Source organism: Sander vitreus, unplaced genomic scaffold (assembly GCF_031162955.1).
Source record: "Sander vitreus isolate 19-12246 unplaced genomic scaffold, sanVit1 ctg637_0, whole genome shotgun sequence".
Classification (NCBI taxonomy): domain Eukaryota; kingdom Metazoa; phylum Chordata; class Actinopteri; order Perciformes; family Percidae; genus Sander; species Sander vitreus.
Window position 1 is genome coordinate 1 of NW_027595726.1, and position 10,209 is coordinate 10,209.

The following is a 10,209-nucleotide window of genomic DNA, read 5'->3' on the forward strand; positions in this document are numbered from 1 at the left end:
TGCCCAAAACAGCAAAGTCATAGAGAGAGGTTCCAAAGTCATAAAACAGCTCATAGCATAGCATGTCCAAAAGTGTCAGGCAAAAGTCATAAGTAGTAGTATGTCCAAAAAGTCATAAATAGTCATAGTATAGTATGTCCATCATAAAAAGTCATAGTATAGCATGTCTAAAAAGCACAAAGCTCATAGCATAGCATCTAGATATAGTATATGTCGATAGACAGCAGTCTATATGTGTGAGTAGGTCCTAAAAAGTCATAGTATAGATGTCTGTGTTAGAAAGCTCATAGCAGATAAGATAGCCTGAAATAAATCATAAAATAGTCTTAGTATAGCTCATGCCCAAAAGTCATAAAAGTCATAGTATAGTATGTCGAAAAAGTCATAAAGTCATAAATAGTCATATATATCATAGTCATAAGCTCATGTCTAAAAAGCCATAAAAGTCTATAGCCATAGTATAGTATGCCGAGTCAGCAGTCATAGTAGTACGTTCAGGCTCATGCAAAAAGTCATAGTATAGTATGCCGAAAATGAGATCATAAAACAGTCATAGCATAGTATGTCTGAGGACCCAAACAGCAAAGTCAGTAGTATAGTATGTCAGTCATAGGAAAGTCATAGTATAGTATGTCCAGTCAGCAAAGTCACGTATAGCATGTCTCAAAAAGCTCATACACAAAGTACATAAAGCTCATAGCATATGTCCAGTGTCATGTGCCCATAGTATGAGCATGTCCAAAAGTCATAGCTCAGATAAGTATAGTCTGTGTCATAAAAAGTCAGCAAAGTCACAGCATGAGTATGTCGAAACATAGGGTCATAGTAGTCAGTCGTGTAGCTCACAGTCGAGGCATGTCATAAAAAGTCATAGCATATATGTCTGTGCCTTGAAAGCCATAGAGGTGATGTCGAAAAGTCATATTAGAGCAGTGCTCCAGGTCATAAAAAGTCATTGTATAGCATGTGAAAGAAGTCATGCAAAAGTCATAGCATAGTATGTCTAAAGTCATAGCTCATAGATGCAGATATGTGCTCTAAAAAAGTCATATCAGTCATAGTATAGCATGTCAACAAAAGTCATAGAAAGTCGAGGCAAAAGTCATAGTATGTTGAAAACGTCATAAAGTCATAAAGTCAGCAGTATAGTATGTCTAAAAAGTCATAAAAGTCATAAAAAGTCATGGTACAGTATGTCAAAAAAGTCGTAAAGAGTCATAGTATAGTATGCTCCAAAAGTCATAAAAAGTCATACAGTCATAGTGTAGGCATGTCTCAAAGTCATGAAAAGTCATAAAAAGCTCATAGCATAGTATGTCCAAAAGTCATAAAAGTGCTCATAGCATAGTATGTCTAAAAAGTCAGCAAAGCATAGTCAGTATGCCCAAAAAGTCATAAATACTCATATGTGTTCAAAGTCATAAAAAGTCATAGTATAGTATGTCTAAAAAGTCATAAAGTCATGTGTAGTAGTATGTCCAAAGTCAAAAAGTCATAGATAGTATGTCTAAAAAGTCATGAGTTATAGTATATGCCTGTGTCATAAAGTCATAGGGATAGTAGTGTCTGTGCAAAAGTCATAGATACGAAATGGGTCATAAAAAGTCATACTATACTATGACTTTTTATGACTTTTTTGACATACTATACTATGACTTTTTATGACTTTTTAGACATACTATACTATGACTTTTTATGACTTTTTAGACATACTATACTATGACTTTTTATGACTTTTTAGACATACTATACTATGACTTTTTATGACTTTTTGGACATACTATAATATGACTTTCTATGACTTTTTGGACATACTATAATATGACTTTTTAGACATACTATACTATGACTTTTTATGACTTTTTAGACATACTATATTATGACTTTTTAGACATACTATACTATGAGTTTTTAAGACTTTTTTGACATACTATACTATGATTTTTCATGACTTTTTATGACTTTCTATACATACTATACTATGACTTTTTATGACTATGACTTTTTATGACTTTCTAGACATACTATACTATGACTTTTTAGACATACTATACTATGACTTTTTATGGCTTTTTAGACATACTATACTATGACTTTTTATGACTTTTTATGACTTTTAGACATACTATACTATGACTTTTTATGACTTTTTAGACATACTATACTATGACTTTTTATGACTTTTTATGACTTTTTTGACATACTATACTATTACTTTTTATGACTTTTTAGACATACTATACTATGACTTTTTATGGCTTTTTAGACAACTATACTATGACTTTTTATGACTTTTTAGACATACTATACTATGACTTTTTTGACAACTATACTATAACTTTTTATGACTTTTTAGACATACTATACTATGACTTTTTCTGACTTTTTTATGACTTTTTATGACTTTTTAGACATACTATACTATGACTTTTTATGACTTTTTAGACATACTATACTATGACTTTTTATGACTTTTTAGACATACTATACTATGACTTTTTATGACTTTTTATGACTTTTTATGACTTTTTATGACTTTTCATGACTTTTTATGACTTTCTAGACATGCTATACTATGACTTTTTATGACTTTTTGGACATACTATACTATGACTTTATATAACTTTTTAGACATACTATACTATGACTTTTTATGAGTTTTTATGACTTTTTATGACTTTTTTGACATACTATACTATGACTTTTTATGACATTTTCGACATACTATACTATGACTTTTTATGACTTTTTAGACATACTATACTATGACTTTTTATGAATTTTTAGACATACTATACTATGACTATTTTCGACTATGACTTTTTATGACTTTTTAGACATACTATACTATGACTTTTTATGGCTTTTTAGACATACTATACTATGACTTTTTCGACATACTATACTATGACTTTTTATGGCTTTTTAGACATACTATACTATGACTTTTTATGACTTTTTAGACATACTATACTATGACTTTTTATGACTTTTTAGAAATACTATACTATGACTTTTTATGACTTTTTAGACATACTATACTATGACTTTTTATGACTTTTCATGACTTTTATGACTTTCTAGACATACTATACTATGACTTTTTGGACATACTATACTATGACTTTTTATGGCTTTTTAGACATACTATACTATGACTTTTTTATGACTTTTTTAGACATACTATACTATGACTTTTTATGGCTTTTTAGACATACTATACTATGACTTTTTATGGCTTTTTAGACATACTATACTATGACTTTTTATGACTTTTTAGACATACTATACTATGACTTTTTATGACTTTTTATGACTTTTTAGACATACTATACTATGACTATTTTATGACTTTTTATGACTTTTTAGACATACTATACTATGACTTTTTATGACTTTTTAGACATACTATACTATGACTTTTTATGACTTTTTAGACATACTATACTATGACTTTTTATGACTTTTTTTAGACATACTATACTATGACTTTTTTATGACTTTTTTAGACATACTATACTATGACTTTTTTTGACTTGACTTTTTAGACATACTATACTATGACTTTTTATAACTTTTTAGACATACTATACTATGACTTTTTATGACTTTTCATGACTTTTGACATACTATACTAGGACTTTTTATGACTTTTTAGACATACTATACTATGACTTTTTATAACTTTTTCATGACTTTTTTAGACATACTATACTATGACTTTTTTAGACATACTATACTATGACTTTTTATGACTTTTTTAGACATACTATACTATGACTTTTTATGACTTTTTGGACATACTATACTATGACTTTTTATGACTTTTTTTAGACATACTATACTATGACTTTTTATGACTTTTTAGACATACTATACTATGACTTTTTATGACTTTTCATGACTTTTTCGACATACTATACTATGACTTTTTATGACTTTTTTTAGACATACTATACTATGACTTTTTTATGACTTTTTTAGACATACTATACTATGACTTTTTATGACTTTTTTAGACATACTATACTATGACTTTTTTATGACTTTTTTGGACATACTATGTTATGACTTTTATGACTTTTTCATGACTTTTTATGACTTTCTATACATACTATACTATGACTTTTTATGACTTTTTAGACATACTATACTATGACTTTTTATGACTTTTTAGACATACTATACTATGACTTTTTATGACTTTTTAGACATACTATACTATGACTTTTTATGACTTTTTATAACTTTTTTGACATACTATACTATGACTTTTTATGACTTTTCATGACTTTTTATGACTTTTTATGACTTTCTAGACATACTATACTATAACTTTTTCGACATACTATACTATGACTTTTTATGGCTTTTTAGACATACTATACTATGACTTTTTATGACTTTTTGGACATACCATACTATGACTTTTTATGACTTTTTAGACATACTATACTATGAGTTTTTAAGACTTTTTTGACATACTATACTATGATTTTTCATGACTTTTTATGACTTTTTAGACATACTATACTATGACTTTTTATGACTTTTTATGACTTTTTAGACATACTATACTATGACTTTTTATGACTTTTTAGACATACTATACTATGACTTTTTCTGACTTTTTATGACTTTTTAGACATACTATATTATGACGTTTTAGACATACTATACTATGACTTTTTATGACTTTTTAGACATACTATACTATGACTTTTTATGACTTTTTAGACATACTATACTATGACTTTTTATGACTTTTTTTGGACACTACTATACATGACTTTTATGACTTTTTGGACATCTATACTATGACTTTTTATGACTTTTTTAGACATACTATAATATGACTTTTTTATGACTCTTGGACATATTACTATGACTATGACTTTTTAATATACTATGTATGACCTATGACTTTGACATACTATACTATGACTTTTTATGACTTTTATGGACATACAATATATTATGACTTTTTATGACTTTTTCAGACATACTATACTATGACTTTTTTAGACATACTATACTATGACTATGACTTTTTATTTTTTATGACTTTTAGACATACTATACTATGACTTTTTATGACGTTTTCGACATACTATACTATGACTTTTTATGACTTTTTAGACATTTAAAAAGTCATAGTATAGTATGTCTAAAAAGTCATAAAAAGTCATAGTATAGTATGTCTGAAAAGGCATAAAAAGTCATAGTATAGTATGTCTAAAAAGTCATAAAAAGTCATAGTATAGTATGTCATAAAAAGCCATAAAAAGTCATAGTATAGTATGTCTAAAAAGTCATAAAAAGTCATAAAAAGTCATAGTATAGTTGTCTAAAAAGTCATAAAAAGTCATAGTATAGTATGTCCAAAAAGTCATAAAAAGTCATAGTATAGTATGTCTAAAAAGTCATAAAAAGTCATAGTATAGTTGTCTAAAAAGTCATAGTATAGTATGTCCAAAAAGTCATAAAAAGTCATAGTATAGTATGTCTAAAAAGTCATAAAAAGTCATAGTATAGTATGTCTAAAAAGTCATAAAAAGTCATAGTATAGTATGTCTAAAAAGTCATAGTATAGTATGTCTAAAAAGTCATAAAAAGTCAGAAAAAGTCATAGTATAGTATGTCTAAAAAGTCATAAAAAGTTATAAAAAGTCATAAATAGTCATAGTATAGTATGTCAAAAAGTAAAAAGTAATAGTATAGTTGTCTAAAAAGCCATAAAAAGTCATAGTATAGTATGTCTAAAAAGCCAAAAAAAGTCATAAAAAGTCATAAAAAGTCATAGTATAGTATGTCAAAAAAGTCATAAAAAGTCATAAAAAGTCATAGTATAGTATGTCTAAAAAGTCATAAAAAGTCATAGTATAGTATGTCTAAAAAGTCATAAAAAGTCATAGTATAGTATGTCTAAAAAGTCACATTAAAAGTAATTGTAACTACTACGGAGCATGTTCATTGATGTGATGTGTGATTAACTGTGTCTCTCAGTGTCTTCCTGCTGGTCCTGTCGTCGTGCTATCTGGCGTTCAGAGTTTGTCGTCTGGAGCAACAGCTGAGCTTCCTGAGCAGCCAGCCGACGCTCAGAGAAAGGTACACGCACCGTTAACTTCCTGTATGTGGCGGGGAGTGCAGGGATTGGTTCTTCTACTGGAGGTCAAAACACATGTGTGCATGGAGATGGCTTTCGGCTCAAAACTCACGTAGCGTGATAAATGTAGCCTCAGGTTCTCAAAATAAATCAAAGCTGGTCCTAAACATGCTGATTCTTGTCTTTTCTCTCCAGGTGTGGAGAGGTGCCCTGCTGGCTAGCCAATCAGAGGACAGGAACCTGACACTGAAAGCCAATCAGGGAGAAAAGGAACTGAAACTTGCACTTACATAGACTTCCCCTCAGGGGGGCGACGGTGAGTCGGCTCTCAGGACGAGGAGCAGCTGAACTCTGACCCCGCCGTGACCTGGTTACCATAGAGAAGTCACAATAGTCAACAGACACTGTAGGCTGACCTTTGACCTCTGAGGATGGTCACGTAGAGGCCGGGAGGGAAGGCGACATGCTGTAACATAACAGATTATTAATGTGAAGGGGTGTGTGTGTGTGTGTGTGTGTGTGTGTGTGTGTGTGTGTGTGTGTGTGTGTGTGTGTGTGTGTGTCAGTAGTCAGAGTTGGGAGAAGCTGCTGGTTCCTGAACTGTTTTTGCTCATTCTGTGTTCACACCAGACTCCATGTAAATAATCACTACTTTTAGCATCGTAAAACACACTTCATTCAAAGTGGACAGAAACTAAATAAAACTATCAAAAGCCGTCTTGGTTCATCTTTCCACTGTTCCAACAATCACCACTCTGGTTTGGTTGAAATAAACCCTTAATTCACCCATTTACATGTGGAGATATGCTGGCTCTATACACGCTAAAAGTCCTGATTATTTACATGGAGTCTGGTGGAGATATGCTGGCTCTATACACGCTAAAAGTCCTGATTATTTACATGGAGTCTGGTGGAGATATGCTGGCTCTATACACGCTAAAAGTCCTGATTATTTACATGGAGTCTGGTGGAGATATGCTGGCTCTATACACGCTAAAAGTCCTGATTATTTACATGGAGTCTGGTGGAGATATGCTGGCTCTATACACGCTAAAAGTCCTGATTATTTACATGGAGTCTGGTGGAAATATGCTGGCTCTATACACGCTAAAAGTCCTGATTATTTACATGGAGTCTGGTGGAGATATGCTGGCTCTATACACGCTAAAAGTCCTGATTATTTACATGGAGTCTGGTGGAGATATGCTGGCTCTATACACACTAAAAGTGCTGATTATTTACATGGAGTCTGGTGGGTTTAGCGAAAGCGACCTCAGAGCTTTTTTCTGGTGAAACAGAAAGGTCTAAAAGCAGTTTTTAAAAGGTCTATCTCTGTAGGGATCCTTTCATAATGTTGTCAGACTCTTAGAATAATAATCTGAGTCTGTCAGCAGCAACAACAGAACTTTTAGTGACGCTAACTGCTGCTGAACATTAGTCCTGTAGGGTAACATTACAGCTTGGTTCATGGCTGCCTGGTTACAGCGCTCTCGCTCAATACTGGACACATTTCAGTACAGCAGTTACAGTTACAGCTGCAGTTAGTGGCTGTACATATTTAGTAACATCTCATCTCCACGTAGGAACTAGTTTGTGGGCTGCAACCGGTTTTGGTTTAGTGATAAAACATTTCTGTTATAAGTTTGAACTGCTGAACGGCTCGACTTCCTGCAGAGACACAAAACTCTCCTCAGTACAAAAGATGAACAGCTGTGTGAGAAGACATCAAAAAGAGACCCTCTGGACATTCACAGCTCTCCACTACGACTCCCAAGATGCATTTCTGCAAGAAACCTCCAATCACAGAGCTTCACATTCTTCAGCCGAAGCTAAAAATGTACCTTTGATTTCTGGGTCTGATTGTATTTGAACAGAGTGAGGCCTCCTGCACATCGGCTGCGTGAGCGTGTCGGCTGACGGGCGTGAGCGTGTCGGCTGCGTGGCGTGAGCGTGGCGGCTGCGTTGCGTGGCGTGGTCGTGTCGGCTGCGTGGCGTGAGCTGCCTGGCGTGAGCGTGGCGGCTGCGTGGCGTGAGCGTGTCAGCTGCGTGAGCGTGTCAGCTGCGTGGCGTGAGCGTGTCAGCTGCGTGAGCGTGTCAGCTGCGTGAGCGTGTCAGCTGCGTGAGCGTGTCAGCTGCGTGGCGTGGCGTGTCAGCTGCGTGAGCGTGTCAGCTGCGTGGCGTGAGCGTGTCGGCTGCGTTGCGTGAGCGTGTCGGCTGCGTTGCGTGGCGTGAGCGTGTCGGCTGCGTGGCGTGAGCGTGACGGCTGCGTGGCGTGAGCGTGTCAGCTGCGTGAGCGTGTCAGCTGCGTGGCGTGAGCGTGTCAGCTGCGTGAGCGTGTCAGCTGCGTGAGCGTGTCAGCTGCGTGGCGTGAGCGTGTCAGCTGCGTGGCGTGAGCGTGTCAGCTGGGTGGCGTGAGCGTGTCAGCTGTGTGAGCGTGTCAGCTGCGTGGCGTGAGCGTGTCAGCTGCGTGGCGTGGGCGTGTCAGCTGCGTGGCGTGAGCGTGTCAGCTGCGTGGCGTGAGCGTGTCAGCTGCGTGAGCGTGTCAGCTGTGTGGGGTGAGCGTGTCAGCTGCGTGGCGTGAGCGTGTCAGCTGCGTGAGCGTGTCGGCTGCCTGGCGTGAGCGTGTCGGCTGCCTGGCGTGAGCGTGACGGCGTGAGTGTGTCGGCTGCCTGGCGTGAGCGTGACGGCTGCGTGAGTGTGTCGGCTGACGGGCGTGAGCGTGTCAGCTGCGTGGCGTGAGCGTGTCGGCTGCGTGGCGTGAGCGTGTTGGCTGCGTGGCGTGAGCGTGTTGGCTGCGTTGCGTGGCGTGAAGCGTGTTGGCTGCGTGGCGTGAGCGTGTTGGCTGCGCTAGCGTGGCGTGAAGCGTGTCGGCTGCGTAACATGAGCGTGTCGGCTGCGTGGCGTGAGCTGCCTGGCGTGAGCGTGGCGGCTGCGTGGCGTGAGCGTGTCGGCTGCCTGGCGTGAGCGTGTCGGCTGCGTGGCGTGAGCCTGGCGTGAGCGTGTCAGCTGCGTGGCGTGAGCGTGTCGGCTGCGTGGCGTGAGCGTGTCTCTGCGTGGCGTGTCCGTTTTTATTTGGGCTCCCATGGTAACAGGTTAGAGCATGCACACTGCCTGCGTGACACGCACGTCTCAGGAAACGTGTGCATGCTAGAAATAGAAACGACGCCTATTTTTCACGCCACACGCCAGCGCGTTTGAAGCGTTTCCAGACAACATAGAATACGAAAATATGTTTAAATGTCATTTAGACACAAATACATTTAATAAATGACATGTTGATGTTTGAAAGTCTCTGTTTTTTGACATGAATGCAGATATAAATGTCATTTAAAATGATAATAATTAATAACAATCCAGAAGGAAATATTCTGGAGCATCCTGCTGACGTTGTCTTTGCTGTAATCAGATCAGAATATGTTTATGGGATATAAATCAGAACAGAAACGCCACGCAGCCAACGTGTGGCCTAATATTTCTCGTTAGAGTATCCAGGAGACTCCTGTGTTGTTGGGTTAGAAACATTTTATTTTATTTCTTTTAAACTCTATAAATGTATGTTGTAATATTTAGGAACCTGCAGCTCTGCACACATCTCTGCTTGTATTGTGACTTCTTTTTTTTATTTTTACAAACATTTATTAATAAAAGTCAGTTTTTCTAGAGCTACAAAACGCCAAAATGTAGAACATCTGTAAAAAATAAATGATCAAAACATTGACTGTTAATATTAATGGACAGAGCATGTGTGAGGGAGGGGTGAGGAGTGAGGGAGGAGAGAGAGGGAGGAAAGGGGGAGGAGTGAGGGAGGAGATAGAGGGAGGAGAAAGAGGGAGGAAAGGGGGAGGAGTGAGGAAGGAGAGGGAGGAGAGAGGGAGGAAAGGGGGAGGAGTGAGGAAGTAGAGGGAGGAGAGAGGGAGGAGAGGGAGGAAAGGGGGAGGAGAGGGAGGAAAGGGGGAGGAGTGAGGAAGTAGAGGGAGGAGAGAGAGGAGAGAGGGAGGAGAGGGGGAGGAGTGAGGGAGGAGAGAGAGGAGAGAGGGAGGAAAGAGGGGAGGAGTGAGGGAGGAGAGAGGAGGAGAGAGGGAGGAAAGAGAGAGGGAGGAAAG

The 10,209-nt window shown here is 37.2% G+C and overlaps 1 long non-coding RNA gene across 1 annotated transcript; it reads left to right on the plus strand.

The window, feature by feature from the left end:
• Nucleotides 1–8,813: 8,813 nt before the first annotated feature.
• On the plus strand, nt 8,814–9,822 carry LOC144514642 (uncharacterized). Its single transcript, XR_013501496.1, has 2 exons — nt 8,814–8,917; nt 8,970–9,822. It is a non-coding gene; the product is annotated as an uncharacterized LOC144514642 (long non-coding RNA).
• Nucleotides 9,823–10,209: the final 387 nt, after the last annotated feature.